Raw genomic sequence first — 13851 nt, 5'->3', positions numbered from 1 at the left:
ATAGTCACGCCCTGGACACACTGGTCTGTTGTGATAGTCACACCCTGGACACACCGGTCTGTTGTGATGGTCACACCCTGGACACACTGGTCTGTTGTGATAGTCACACCCTGGACACACCGGTCTGTTGTGATGGTCACGCCCTGGACACACCGGTCTGTTGTGATAGTCACGCCCTGGACACACTGGTCTGTTGTGATAGTCACGCCCTGGACACACGCCCTGGACACACTGGTCTGTGATAGTCACGCCCTGGACACACCGGTCTGTTGTGATAGTCACGCCCTGGACACACTGGTCTGTTGTGATAGTCACGCCCTGGACACACCGGTCTGTTGTGATAGTCACGCCCTGGACACACGCCCTGGACACACTGGTCTGTGATAGTCACGCCCTGGACACACCGGTCTGTTGTGATAGTCACGCCCTGGACACACTGGTCTGTTGTGATAGTCACGCCCTGGACACACTGGTCTGTTGTGATAGTCACGCCCTGGACACACTGGTCTGTTGTGATAGTGAAGCCCTGGACACACCGGTCTGTTGTGATAGTCACGCCCTGGACACACCGGTCTGTTGTGATAGTCACGCCCTGGACACACTGGTCTGTTGTGATGGTCACGCCCTGGACACACCGGTCTGTTGTGATAGTCACGCCCTGGACACACTGGTCTGTTGTGATAGTCACGCCCTGGTCACACCGGTCTGTTGTGATAGTCACGCCCTGGACACACCGGTCTGTTGTGATGGTCACGCCCTGGACACACCGGTCTGTTGTGATGGTCACGCCCTGGACACACCGGTCTGTTGTGATAGTCACGCCCTGGACACACCGGTCTGTTGTGATAGTCACGCCCTGGACACACTGGTCTGTTGTGATAGTCACGCCCTGGACACACCGGTCTGTTGTGATAGTCACGCCCTGGACACACCGGTCTGTTGTGATAGTCACGCCCTGGACACACCGGTCTGTTGCGATAGTCACGCCCTGGACACACCGGTCTGTTGTGATAGTCACGCCCTGGACACACTGGTCTGTTGTGATAGTCACGCCCTGGACACACGCCCTGGACACACCGGTCTGTTGTGATGGTCACGCCCTGGACACACTGGTCTGTTGTGATGGTCACGCCCTGGACACACCGGTCTGTTGTGATAGTCACACCCTGGACACACCGGTCTGTTGTGATAGTCACACCCTGGACACACCGGTCTGTTGTGATAGTCACGCCCTGGACACACCGGTCTGTTGGGTCATTCCATATCTGACAATCCCAAATCATTCTCTTTGGGAACAATGTGTCGATGGACAGCATGGATTACTGTTCGGTAAAAATTACGATTTCTATCCGTTTGATCGATGAAAAAGTTTGGAAGAGTTGCAATTTTGCGGGCTGGATGGACACGCCATCATCCGTTTAGCCAATGACAGCAACGACGTCAGCGAGCTTTCAGAAACTGCAGTAGATATGGGCCTCTGAGGAGCTGTGGTGACACTGTACTGTCTGTATTTCAGAGGGACCGGCTCATCTGTGACTGGGGGATGTACCGTTGGATTATTAGAATCATCTTAATCTGATAGTTGCTTTTAAAACCCGGCGACACTGTAGGGCAGATCACCTTCATCTGCTGCTGATTGGATCCAGGCCAGATCCCATCCCTCTAGGTCTCAAACCCATCACACACACACACGTCTGTTAGCAGGCGTTACTGAGGTCATCACAGAGATACGGAAATAAATCATCTACCTGAGGTCATCACACCGATATGGGATTAGATCATCTCTGAGGTCATCACACAGATATGGGATTAGATCATCTCTGAGGTCATCACACAGATATGGGATTAGATCATCTCTGAGGTCATTACACAGATATGGGATTAGATCATCTCTGAGGTCATCACACCGATATGGGATTAGATCATCTAACGGAGGTAATCACAAAGATATGGGATTACATCGTATGAGACTGACAGAAATATGAGATTAGATAATCTGAGGCAGGTAATATCACAGAAACAGAGACACTCTTGTGGTTTTCATTCTATGACATATTTTTCACTCAAATTAATTACAAATGTTGATATTATATGTTTAATCAGTGACAAATCAGCTAGCGATCTGAAAGCAAACAAAAAAAGGTCACAAAATGTTATTAGACAATCTGACTTTTTTTTTACCCAGACACTATTTGTCACCCTGGACACATTTTGGAACGATAGGGCCTCTTCTGAAGAATGTTCTTTGTTCATGCTCTGAATCAGGCTAGTGTTTTGGTGCGCGTAATGCTCCCAACACTTCTCCAATCAATCCACAGCACGCCACTGACGATGTGAAGGCATAGGCCTACCATAACACCCTGAGACAGTTAACCGTCAAATAAAACCGCCCTAGTATAACAGGCAGCAGTCGACTTTGAAATTGCTGCTTGCTCAAGAAGACACATACTCGCAATGTCCTTCGATAATAATGACATTTTTGGCATTGTTGTATGGATGGAGAGATTTTCTTTAAAAAAAACGGTGGTGTGGACAATATTCTGTTTTTGTTTTTAGAAATACTAGTGTGCATACTGTATGGGCTGAGATGATCTAGAAGGAGAGGAGAGGAGAGGAGAGGAGAGGAGAGGAGAGGAGAGGAGAGGAGAGGAGAGGAGAGGAGAGGAGAGGAGAGGAGAGGAGAGAGAAAGAAGAGATGGGGAAGGTGAGAGGAGAGAAGAGGAGAGGGGAGGGGATGAGAGAAGAGGAGACCTCCCTAACTGGTTTATCTATGTTTAGCTGTACTGTGTATGCAGTAGAGCTAAACACACACACACACACACACACACACACACACACACACACACACACACGCATCTACACGCACTACAGTGCATCAGTAACTACGACAACACAGACCAGGGGAATTCCCATTTGTCAAAGGATGATGGTGTTGTAGTTGTTACCAGGACAACCATCATCTGTCTGTGTCTGGACCCACCTCTCTCCAGACATACCTGGTACTCTCTCCTCTCCTCTCTAGACATACCTGGTACTCTCTCCTCTCCTCTCTAGACACACCTGGTACTCTCTCCTCTCCTCTCTAGACATACCTGGTACTCTCTCCTCTCCTCTCTAGACACACCTGGTACTCTCTCCTCTCTAGACACACCTGGTACTCTCTCCTCTCCTCTCCAGACATACCTGGTACTCTCTCCTCTCCTCTCCAGACATACCTGGTACTCTCTCCTCTCCTCTCTAGACATACCTGGTACTCTCTCCTCTCTAGACATACCTGGTACTCTCTCCTCTCCTCTCTAGACATACCTGGTACTCTCTCCTCTCCTCTCTAGACACACCTGGTACTCTCTCCTCTCTAGACACACCTGGTACTCTCTCCTCTCCTCTCCAGACATACCTGGTACTCTCTCCTCTCCTCTCTAGACACACCTGGTACTCTCTCCTCTCCTCTCTAGACATACCTGGTACTCTCTCCTCTCCTCTCCAGACATACCTGGTACTCTCTCCTCTCCTCTGTAGACAAACCTGGTACTCTCTCCTCTCTAGACATACCTGGTACTCTCTCCTCTCCTCTCTGTAGACAAACCTGGTACTCTCTCCTCTCTAGACATACCTGGTACTCTCTCCTCTCCTCTCCAGACACACCTGGTACTCTCTCCTCTCCTCTCTAGACATACCTGGTACTCTCTCCTCTCCTCTCTAGACACACCTGGTACTCTCTCCTCTCCTCTCTAGACATACCTGGTACTCTCTCCTCTCTAGACACACCTGGTACTCTCTCCTCTCCTCTCTAGACACACCTGGTACTCTCTCCTCTCCTCTCTAGACACACCTGGTACTCTCTCCTCTCCTCTCTAGACATACCTGGTACTCTCTCCTCTCCTCTCTAGACACACCTGGTACTCTCTCCTCTCCTCTCTAGACACACCTGGTACTCTCTCCTCTCCTCTCTAGACATACCTGAGACTCTCTCCTCTCCTCTCTAGACATACCTGGTACTCTCTCCTCTCCTCTCTAGACATACCTGGTATTCTCTCCTCTCCTCTCTAGACACACCTGGTACTCTCTCCTCTCCTCTCCAGACATACCTGGTATTCTCTCCTCTCCTCTCTAGACACACCTGGTACTCTCTCCTCTCTAGACACACCTGGTACTCTCTCCTCTCCTCTCTAGACATACCTGGTACTCTCTCCTCTCCTCTCTAGACACACCTGGTACTCTCTCCTCTCCTATCTAGACACACCTGGTACTCTCTCCTCTCCTCTCTAGACATACCTGAGACTCTCTCCTCTCTAGACATACCTGGTACTCTCTCCTCTCCTCTCTAGACATACCTGGTACTCTCTCCTCTCTAGACACACCTGGTACTCTCTCCTCTCCTCTCCTCTCTAGACACACCTGGTACTCTCTCCTCCTCTCCCCTCTCCTCTATTCTCCTCCCCCCTCCACTCCTCTCACACCATCCATGCTCATCTGTCAACCCTCTTATTAATTAGTGATATTACAGTCATCGGATGAGACTGAATCATTCCTCCCTCTGAAGGACCTGCCATACTGACCTTTCCTACAGTAACACCCCCCCTCCTCTCCTCCTCTCCTCCTCTCCTCCATCTGCCTCCTTGCCATTGGGCCTGTTCTTGATAACGTTACTCAAACAGCGTTTATACAACCCCAAAATGCCAGAACATTCTGCCTGGTCAACAGAAAGCTGAAACCACAGGAAGCTGAAGAGAGAGAGAGAGAGAGAGACAGAGAGAGAGAGAGAGAGAGAGAGAGAGAGAGAGGGGTGTGTGTGTGTGTGTGTGAGAGAGAGAGAGAGAGAGAGAGAGAGAGAGAGAGAGAGAGGTGTGTGTGTGTGTGTGTGTGTGGGGGGGGGGGGACTCATTTGGGAGACGCATGATCATCACAGAGTTAGAACTAGGGCTACAGTAGACAATTATTTTCTTCACAGAGCAACCCAGGGGGATACACACACACACACACACACACACACACACGCGCACGCGCACACACACGCACACACACACACACCCACACCCACACACAAACAAACCACATCCTCCTCAAGGTGCCCCCTCCTGGTTACCAGTGTGTGTGCGTGTGTGTGTGTGACTCCAGTAACAGAGCCCTCTAATCTGGCTAATCCAGCCGCCCTCTCCCCGGGCCATCATCCAACAGGAGGTCACTATGCCCCTGCTGACCTCCGAACCCCAGCCTGCCAGTGGAACTGTAAGAGGGAGAGAGGCTGAACGAGAGGGAGGGACGGAGAGAGAGAGAGAGAGAGAGAGAGAGAGAAGGGAGAGAGAAGGGAGAGAGCGAAATAAGGGAGAGAAAGAGAGATAAGGGAGGGAGAGAGAAAGGAGAGAGAGGGAGAGAGAGAGAAAGGGAGAGAGAAAAGGAGAGGGAGAGAGAGAGAGAGAGAGGGAGAGAGAGAGAGAAAGGGAGAGAGAAAAGGAGAGGGAGAGAGACAGAGAGAGAAGGAAGGTTCTTGATATACTGCGACCTGGCCATCGAGCTGCCTCAGTATTGAGAGCCATCTCGTATCACTTTGCTTTCCCTCTGCTTTTAAGAGTTAGAGTCACCCCCCTCCGGAAGAAACCATCTCTTGACCCCTCTGACAAAAACTACAGACCGGTTTCCCTTCTATCCTTTCTAGGGGTGTAACGATACACTAATCTCACGATACGATACGATACACGATATTGGGTTGAAGATAACAATACGATAAGATACGCTAAGGGCAGGTGTGAAGCGTTGCAGTAGTGCTGCTGTTCACACCAATAGTGCATTTCTCCACATTTCATGGCTGTTAGTATTAAATTAAATTAATTTGTATGACTACAGACAGATGTGGTGGTATAGCTATGTTTTCTAGTCCTGTGAATTAAATACTACCTGAATTGCTGTGATGTTTCTGGCTTGTCAGCCAATCCAAAACTGTATAAGCTATTTCCTTGTCATAACAACTTTCATTTGTTTAATAGCTGGCTTTGTTGAGTAAATTGATTGATTCAGTATCAAGTATCAATTCAGTTTTCTAAATAATCATCATCAATCACTTGGCGCGCAACGAGGCGAGCACTGCAACAGAGCTGTGCGCTGATCAAAACCCTCCCACCACACACACACACACACACACACACACACACACACACACACACACACACACACACACACACGCGCGGTCATGTGCAGACGTGACAGTACGCACGCACACACACACACGGGACATGTGCAGAAATGACAGTATGCACACACACACACACAAACACACACACACGCGGTCATGTGCAGACGTGACAGTACGCACGCACACACACACACGGGACATATGCAGACATGACAGTATGCACACACACACACACGGTCATGTGCAGACGTGACAGTATGCACGCACACACACACACACACACACACACGCATTGTTGGAGATATGAGTGACGCATCTAAGCATCATTTCAGTCAGACCTTTCAGCGCAATCACCCTGCTCCATCACTGCTGCACTCAAACACCTGGCCTATCAGTACTGCTGCTAGGAGACACACACACACACACACACACACACACACACACACACACACACACACACACACACACACACACACACACACACACACACACACACACACACACACTTTCTCTCACACACACTCCTCTCACACAAGAACAGGCACACACTCTCTCTCTCTCTCTCTCTCTCTCTCTCTCACACACACACACACATGTAAGTGGGTGAGCGAAAGAGAAGAGAGAGAAAGTATAAATAGACAGAGAGCGGAGGGTGATGGATAGAGAGGGAGGGGTGGAGAGGGATGGATAGAGAGGGAGGGGTGGAGAGGGATGGATAGAGGGAGGAAGAGTGATGGATAGAGAGGGAGGGAGGGATGGAGAGTGATGGATAGAGAGGGAGGGATGGAGAGAGGGATGGAGGGAGGGGACAGATGAAGGGATAAGGAAAGGGCTTCGTCCTCTTACAGTCTACTTGACCCTCCAGAGGTCTGATGAAAGACAGATGGAGGATAGGTGTAGGTACAGGTACTGCATTTGTAACGCGCTCCCACACTGGCGCTTGCCTGCTCATTGGGAGCAATTTGGGGTTCAGTGTCTTGCCCAAGGACACTTCGACAGGTACTGTAGTCAGGAGGAGCCGGGATTCGAACCGCCGACCCTACGATCACTGAACCCGCTCTACCTGCTGAGCTATACCTCCGCCCCCGCAGGATGAGAGAGCGAGAGAGAGAGAGAGAGAGAGAAAGAGAGATGGAGGGTGTGCCCCAGCTCCAGATTTAGATACAGATTCATCAGCTTTAACGTTTGATTGTGGGCGCGCCTGACTAGCCTACCTGGGCAATAAACTCCACAACCGCCAGACGAATACAAACATGTACCAGATTCACCAACTACCTCTGCCACCTCTCTCCAGGCTCGGTCTCTCTGGCTTGTGTCCCGCTATGCGTATATAAACGTTGATGGTACAGAACAGGGTGATTATACCCCGCGACGATCAACCTCTCCTCTGATTATAGAGGACAGGGTAATTACACACCGCCATTATCAACTTCTCCATGTTGATGCGGGGGGGGGGGGGGGGGGGGCAGGCTGCCCCTGCACCTACCCTGCTCGCTCGGGAGATTTCCAGGACTCGATTTGATTGGCTGGCACATGCGCCCGCCCCTTGAAAAGTGGACCTTTTCCTCAACTCTCTACCGCGAAAGCGACGGAACCACGATGCAGTTGGCGACGCGTGGCGTCACCCTGTTCGAAGAGAATGAGAGGCGTGTCAGTGGAAGCCTGAGGCGTGTACTGAGCGTGTGCGTTCGGGGATGGAAGGTAGCTAGCTACGGTATTGACCCCAGAGGGGGAAATTGCACCACACCAGCCGCATTCACGGGACATCAAGACTATTAAGAAACAAAGTACGATAGGAAGACCTATACTTAAAGTATAAATACAATATCTATATCTATATATAAAGAAAGAGGTTTGTTCAGAGAGGGGTCAGGGTTGGGGGGGACAGAGAGAGAAATAGTAAGAGAGAGAGAGGGAGGGAGACAGAGAGAGAGAGAAAGGAGAGAGGGAGGGAGAGAGAGAGAGGGAGGGAGACAGAGAGAGAGAGAGAGAACGAAGGAGAGAGGGAGGGAGACAGACAGAGAGAGAGAACGAAGGAGAGAGGGAGGGAGAGAAAGAGAGGGAGGGAGACAGAGACAGAGAGAACGAAGGAGAGAGGGAGGGAGAGAGAGAGAGGGAGGGAGACAGAGAGAGAGAGAGAGAAAGAAGGAGAGAGGGAGGGAGAGAGAGAGGGAGGGAGAGAGAGAGAGGGAGGGAGGGTGGGAGAGAGAGGGGGAAAGAGAGAGAGGGAGGGAGGGAGAGAGAGAGGGAGGGAGGGAGGGAGGGAGGGAGGGAGGGAGGGAGGGAGGGAGGGAGGGAGAGAGGGAGGGAGAGAGAGGGAGGGAGGGAGAGAGAGAGAGGGAGGGAGGGAGAGAGAGGGAAGGAAGATAATGAGAGAGAGGGAGGGAGGGAGAGAGGGAGAAAGAGAGAGAGGGAGCGACAGACGGAGCGCGTGCAGCTTCCAGATCTGGGTGCAGATCCATCAGTTGTTCTATAAAAGTCCAGTAAACCCCGACAGGCTGGAACACACCTGGGAAGAGAGGAGACCCAGAAACGTTTCTACCCTCAGGACAGCACATCCCCGCCAGGTCTGCTGGGAGCGTGTTCTGGGTGACTGGGGAGCCTCTGATCGTCACTATCAGATGGGGACGGGCAGACTGTACTGTATCTGCCCAGAGCAAATAACATTTTTAGAACTCTGGGTACTGAGGCATTCCTCACGCGCTGGGGGTGACGTGCCGTCTGTGTGTGTGTGTGTGTGTGTGTGTGTGTGTGTGTGTGTGTGTGTGTGTGTGTGTGTGTGAATCTGTCTCTAAAGTACGTGTGTGACTGTGTGTGTGTGTGTGTGTGAATCTGTCTCTACAGTACGTGTGTGACTGTGTGTGTGTGTGTGTGTGTGTGTGAATCTGTCTCTACAGTACGTGTGTGTGTGTGTATGTGTGTGTTTGTGTGTGTGTGTGTGAGAGAGCATCTGGGTGTGTCCGTGGGAGTGTGTGTGTGTGTGTGTGAGTGTGTGTTTGTGTGTGTGTGTGTGAGAGAGCGTCTGGGTGTGTCCGTGGGAGTGTGTGTGTGTGTGTGTGTGTGTGTGTGTGTGTGTGTGTGTGTGTGTGTGTGTGTGAGAGAGCGTCTGGGTGTGTCCGTGGGAGTGTGTGTGTGTGTGTGTGTTTGTGTGTGTGTGTGTGTGTGTGTGAGAGAGCGTCTGGGTGTGTCCGTGGGAGTGTGTGTGTGTGGGAGTGGTAGGTCACTCCTGCAGCCCCCTCTGCCAACCTAGGGCAGGATCAGCACAGTGTCATCATTGCTAGCCTGGGCCCTGTACTACAAAACAGGATTAAGGGGTCAGCGCGATAACTTTAGGTTCAAGCCTGGTTTATCCGCATCACAGGGTCGAAGGTCGATCACCTTTCACCGTGCTATACAGTATTGCCACGGTAACACGGTATCCTGCTCCGGGGCAGGTTAAATCCAGGTTATGGATCAAAACGTATGAAACACTGCCCGCTGACCGATCAATTCACTTGGAAAATGGCATATGGACGCTAAGATCCCATATAGAACTTCAGTGTGCGAATTAAAAAATAATCGCCAAAAACTCAGCCAACGATTGCAGACACGGTTGTACCGGCGATGTCCAAAGAAACCAAAGTGATGGATGCTTGTATGTGCTACAAACGAGAGCGGTTTATGTGAGCCACACTGGGTTTCACCTGGTTGAGCTTCTCTCTGGCGTTTGATTTGATTGATTGATTTTATTTTTTAAGACAGGGACAAGGTACAGTAGACATTTACCCTATAGAATAGGGAGAGATGCACTGTACAAGGTTATAGCTAAACAGCTCATTTCCACCCGCAGTCCCTGGGCAAATAAATATACAGTCTTAAAATAGTGGGGCAAATAGTACACAGTATGAGAGTTACATACATAGAAGGAATACAAAAAAGTTATGTAGTAAAGATTTCACTCGTCTCTATACCCACATCCCAACCTCCCCAGACCCTTAACAAACAAACCCTAAGTACAGCCCCCATACATATGTGCCACACACACACACACACATACACACACACACACACACACACTTGACTACAGGTGCGACTACAGGTGCGATAGAGGAGTGGCAGCTAACTGAAAGACGTTGTGCTAGTGACTGACAAGGCATCAAACATGATCGTGGCAGCGCCAGGCGCAAAATTACCGCATTTAAGGTGCTTCGCCCACACTTTGAATTTACCATCCCAGCGGGCGCTTACTGTGTCCTCGGCCTCCAAGCTTATGGGAAGAATCGGAAGAATATCCACTTTCTTCCACCGTAGCTCTACCGCCAGCTACCAGCTCAAAGAGAAGCAAAAACTTCTCTGTCTGGAGCCTCAAAAACTGAAGACTGACGTTCCCACAAGATGGAACAGTGCGTATGACATGGCCCGTAGGTTATTGGAACAACAGCCTGCCATCACAGCTGCATTGCTCACCCCTCAGGCGAGAAGATCAGAGTCTGACTTCGCCACTCTGAGTGAAACAGATGTGACAAACACAGAGGACACTGTGAAAACCCTGAAGCTGATGTATGAATTCACACTACTGATGTCGGTGCACAAAAATCCTACTCTCTCTCTAATCCAGGATATGTCAGTCACACCCGGAGACACACACATGATCCAAGAGGTCAAGCAGGCCATCCGAAGAGATCTTGAGAAGAGGTACAACAGTGAGGAAGAGAAGAAGATGCTGCACATAACCTCAGCCCTGGATCCCCGTGTAAAGGGACTGCCTTTTCTCACAGAGGAGGAGAGATTGGAAGTCTACACCAACATGTCTGCTGCAGCTGCATCCTTGGAGGTAATAATTTCACCATGGAAAACCTAATTTATACATATTAAAATAAACTTAATAGTCACAAGTAACTAGCACTACAACAAGTAAAGGTTTTATAAGACTGAGAAAAATGTATTGTGATTGATGAGATGCACTGGCTGAAAAAGTGCTTTTTTTCTTTTGTTCAAACACAAGAGGAGATGACCAGGAGGACAGCAATGGCTGAAGCAACTGGAGGAATTATGGTGCATTGGTTTGTGGTTGGAGGTGGCAAGTCGCAAGTGGCAAAACACCTACCTCTGACCTGTGTGCATTCGAGCTATAGCGAATGATATGATGATGATATGATATGATATTGACGTCAGCCGGCAACTGGGGGCTGAGAAACATATCCGAATTTGCGACGAGTAAGTGCGAGTTCATGCATCGTTTTATTTAATCATTCCTAGTAGCAAGTCACAATTTGCCACCTCCCAGTTATAAACGAATGCACCATTAGACCTATGGAAGAAGGTTTGTTTTTGATTAGTTTGTTTCTATGTTTTCTATTGTCTTGTTTTGTTTGCATCAAGGGCCTCTGGATTTTTTTAAAATTAATGCTATAAGTGTCTCATCTTCAGATGATGTGCTGCTTGATCATGTGGAGGAAGAGGAGGCAGAAGACGACAAAAGATCCACTTGCTCTCGCTCCGCTCCCGAAAGAAAGGCCTCTGAGCCTCTCGTGAGTTTGCTAGGACAGTCTTTCATGGACACTGAACAAGACAAGGCACCGCCCAAGACTGCCCATGCCAGGGCTGAGGAAGAAACGGAGAGGTACAGAAAAGCCGCGTCTCTCCCTCTCAAGGGGAAGCCCTTGAAATGGTGGCGTGACAATGACGTCACAATCCCAGTCCTCTCCAGGCTGGCAAATCGATATCTGTGCTAGAGGTCTTCATGGGTCGGGTAAATCCGAGAGAACCCAAACCGAACCCGAGACCCGTACGGGTCCGGGTCCACATTTCCACGCTTTTATTATGGTCAATTGGGTTCGGGTGGATCCGATTCTATTACCTCGGGTCCCGGGTCCGAATTCAGTGAGACCGCGGCCGCGACGCGAGCGGAGACACGGCAGCCGCCACCGGTAGCCTACCTTGTGAAAAATAAGCTGAAAGAAAATGAATATAAAGAGGTCAAACCTAGCGGCAGCTTTGTGTAGCCTTATTTATTTACGGCCGTTTCATTTCCATGCTGCCACATCACAGCCTGACAAAACAGCGATTGATCCAGTCGAGATTGAGAGGAAATCGCAATTCCATCCAACTGTGATGCAACAGCATGCAAGCCAACAGCCGTGACAGCCTAAGCGATTAATGCTACTAGGCTACTTGCTACTACTGCCTGTCGGATCTGTAAAATACCCGATCCGACTCGGGTCTCGGGTCTCTGTCCTACTCCTGCTCTCGGACAAAATCGGGTCCGGTATACATATTTAAAAAAATGATCGGATTTAGTCGGATCTCGGAACGAGTGGTAGGGCTTTAGGGTGGTAGGTCTGTAGGGGGTTAGGATGGTAGGGCTGTGTGGTTGCACGGCTGTAGGGTGGTAGGATGGTAGGGCTGTTTGGTGTGCCAGTCTTACCATTGCATTGTGTGTTTGGTGGTAGGGCTGTATGGTGGTAGGGTTGTGTGGTGGTAGGGCTGTAGGATGGTAGGGTTGTAGGATGGTAGGGTTGTAGGGTGGTAGGGCTGTAGGATGGTAGGGCTGTAGGGTGGTAGGGCTGTAGTGTGGTAGGGCTGTAGGGTGGTAGGGCTGTAGGATGGTAGGGCTGTAGGATGGTAGGGTTGTAGGATGGTAGGGCTGTAGGATGGTAGGGTTGTAGGGTGGTAGGGCTGTAGGATGATAGGGCTGTAGGGTGGTAGGGCTGTGTGGTGGTAGGGCTGTGTGGTGGTAGGGCTGTGTGGTGGTAGGGCTGTGTGGTGGTAGGGCTGTGTGGTGGTAGGGCTGTGTGGTGGTAGGGCTGTAGGGTGTTAGGGCTGTAGGATGGTAGGGCTGTGTGGTGGTAGGGCTGTGTGATGGTAGGGCTGTGTGGTGGTAGGTCTGTGTGGTGGTAGGTCTGTGTGGTGGTAGGGCGGTAGGGCTGTGTGGTGGTAGGGCTGTAGGATGGTAGGGCTGTAGGATGGTAGGGTTGTAGGGTGGTCGGGCTGTAGGGTGGTAGGGCTGTGTGGTGGTAGGGCTGTGTGGTGGTAGGGTTGTAGGGTGGTAGGGCTGTAGGGTGGTAGGGCTGTAGGGTGGTAGGGCTGTAGGGTGGTAGGGCTGTAGGGTGGTAGGGCTGTAGGGTGGTCGGGCTGTAGGGTGGTCGGGCTGTGTGATGGTAGGGCTGTAGGATGGTAGGGCTGTGTGGTGGTAGGGCTGTGTGATGGTAGGGCTGTAGGGTGGTAGGGCTGTAGGGTGGTAGGGCTGTAGGATGGTAGGGCTGTGTGGTGGTAGGGCTGTAGGGTGGTAGGGCTGTGTGGTGGTAGGGCTGTAGGGTGGTAGGGCTGTGTGATGGTAGGGCTGTAGGGTGGTAGGGCTGTAGGGTGGTAGGGCTGTAGGGTGGTAGGGCTGTGTGGTGGTAGGGCTGTGTGATGGTAGGGCTGTAGGGCTGTAGGGTGGTAGGGCTGTAGGGTGGTAGGGCTGTGTGGTGGTAGGGCTGTAGGATGGTAGGGCTGTAGGGTGGTAGGGCTGTAGGATGGTAGGGCTGTAGGGTGGTAGGGATGTAGGGTGGTAGGGCTGTAGGGTGGTAGGGCTGTAGGATGGTAGGGCTGTAGGATGGTAGGGCTGTAGGATGGTAGGGCTGTGTGGTGGTAGGGCTGTAGGGTGGTAGGGCTGTAGGGTGGTAGGGCTGTGTGGTGGTAGGGCTGTAGGGTGGTAGGGTTGTAGGGTGGTAGGGTTGTAGGGTGGTAGGGCTGTGGGG

At 50.9% G+C, this 13851-nt stretch overlaps 1 protein-coding gene across 1 annotated transcript in view; it reads right to left on the bottom strand.

The window, feature by feature from the left end:
- polrmt (polymerase (RNA) mitochondrial (DNA directed)) overlaps positions 1-13851 on the bottom strand; it is a 56284-nt gene that overhangs the window by 14635 nt on the left and 27798 nt on the right. The gene's annotated exons all lie outside the window — the stretch shown is intronic.

This window comes from Borostomias antarcticus (assembly GCF_949987555.1).
Source record: "Borostomias antarcticus genome assembly, chromosome: 26".
Taxonomy (NCBI): Eukaryota; Metazoa; Chordata; class Actinopteri; order Stomiiformes; family Stomiidae; genus Borostomias; species Borostomias antarcticus.
Note: the sequence above shows the minus strand (reverse complement) of the source record. Positions and strands in the feature narration are given on the sequence as shown.